This window comes from Schistocerca cancellata, chromosome 1 (assembly GCF_023864275.1).
Source record: "Schistocerca cancellata isolate TAMUIC-IGC-003103 chromosome 1, iqSchCanc2.1, whole genome shotgun sequence".
NCBI lineage: Eukaryota > Metazoa > Arthropoda > Insecta > Orthoptera > Acrididae > Schistocerca > Schistocerca cancellata.
The window spans coordinates 79,318,641-79,320,808 of NC_064626.1; the positions used below are offsets into that span (position 1 = coordinate 79,318,641).

Consider the following 2,168-nt stretch of genomic DNA (forward strand, 5'->3'; position numbering starts at 1 on the left):
GCCCCCTCTCCATATCAAATTGGGGTTAAGGAAACAATTTGTAAAATCGCAGCAAAAGGATGGGGACTGTTTTAAATATTTATGTATAAAATTCTCGAAGCTGTCAGAAGCAAAGTTGAAAGAGGGAGTTTTAACTGGCCCCAACATAAGGCAACTTTCAACAGACACCCTCTTTGTGGAAAGTACGAATGAGAAGGAAAAAGCAGTTTGGGTATCGTTCAAGGATGTAAAGCGAAAGTTTTTGGGAAATACTAAGGATCCTGACTACAGAACCATTGTTCAACGGAAGCATACGAAGCTCAAGGCTGCAAGATCAGCTTGAAGGTCCATTTTTTACACTCCCACATAGAAAGATTTCCTGAAAACCTGGGAGCTTACAGTGAAGAACAGGGGGAGCGGTTTCACCAGGATGTCCGTGATATCGAGAGACGGTACCAAGGAAGATGGGATGTCACCATGCATGCTGACTACTGTTGGGTGCTTAAGCGGGAAACTAAAGATGGAAATCGGAAAAGGACTCGGCGAAGTATCAAGGAAAAGAAGAAAAGGTTGCATAAATAACATGAATAAGTATAATACTGTTATTATATGTCTCAAAATAATGTTTGATTGGTTGTAAAAAAAATGTTATGTTTGATAATTTTGAATAAACGAGTGCTTTTACCAATTTTTTGTGTTTGAAGCTGCAAACAAACTTTATGTGATAGAGAAAAATGGAAATCACTTCTGAAATCAGCGCATTCTAAAACATATAATTCAGTAAAAATATCTCATGCAGATGACAATTTTTTTCTTTTTTTTTTGTGAACCTGTGTATTTACACTTATATTCGTTATAGTCCGCGTGGCTAAGAACAAGCTCTCTCGCGGCTGAATAAGTATGGTTAATCTTCAACAACTCTCACTCGCACGTCACAGGCGCTCGCGTGCCACGCGAATAGGTCTTGTAGGTCTTGTAGGTCTCTAGCATACGGTGCGATCATATTTAGTAACAATAACCTGATACAGGTGAAGCTGTACGTGGAGAAAGCGGGAAGGGGTGATGGGCTTTAATTAGTCGCTCGTGTAGAAAAATGTTCTGTTCCCAGTACCGCATTTCAAAAAGGCGTCAGAAAAAATTAACAAACTTGTGAAGCTTAATAAAATTTTACAATTGCATAGCGACTTATTTCCATACGATTGCCATAATGGTCTTCGCTTAAAGGCTGCTGAAATGATTGTATTTTAAGCACATTGTCCAATTTTTATTTTTTTTTTAAATTTCTCTTTTGTGTAAATAGGGTTGGATTTTTACTTCAAGCTTATTGGAAATTCATTCGCAAGGTGCTGGTAGCTTTCTTCATTTTCTATTAATCAGTAATCTGTAAGCCGCATATTAAGCGCTGCTCTCAGTAAATGAAGTCATTCACGCGACTGTCTAACATGAATATTAACAACGCTTTTTTTTCCAACAGCTTTAAGTAACATATTGATGCTGTATCTCAAGGTTTAATACTCTTCACTAATCTTAACAAGCAACTGTAATGCGCCTATTGTTTCCACCAAAAGGTTAACAAAAATTTAATTAATGAAAAAGACACTTTGAATGTTAAAAAGTAACCAAATCTCGTTAACAGAGTCTTCCTTCACACCATTGTAGAACGAATCATTTGTAATAATGTAGGGTTTGGAAATTAACAGTTGTGCTATTAGTATTTGATGATGGCCTAATAAGCAGAGAACTAACCCCACCACAAAATAAGGGTCCGTTGCTCTATGTAGTGCACTAATTGCCTTTATGAGGACGGGGCTAGCATCTGCCTCCGTGGCGCAATCGGCTAGCGCGTTCGGCTGTTAACCGAAAGGTTGGTGGTTCGAGCCCACCCGGGGGCGTTTATTTTTATCAATCGCTTTCAATAACTATTTAAGCGTCTTGTCTGAAACTTTGTAGTAAAACATGTTTACGAACTTTCCGTACTGGGTTTCTTCGGGTGTCGTCAGAAAATGTCATCCGTCCTCGATTGCCAACACATGGTCAATAGTGTGTATACTGAATTGAATAAATTATTTTATATCAGGATCAAGAAACGTTTTTCGCTGTCAGCAATAACCGAACTTATTAAATACATTTGTTAATATGGACGGGGCGTAATATTTAGGCTGATATTTTACACTAACAGCTGGACTATC

General features: G+C 38.1%; 1 non-coding gene across 1 annotated transcript; it reads left to right on the forward strand.

Moving 5' to 3' along the window:
• The first annotated feature begins 1,797 nt into the window (after positions 1–1,797).
• Trnan-guu (transfer RNA asparagine (anticodon GUU)) lies at positions 1,798–1,871 on the forward strand. Its single transcript has one exon. It is a non-coding gene; the product is annotated as a tRNA-Asn (tRNA).
• The last annotated feature ends 297 nt before the right edge of the window (positions 1,872–2,168 follow it).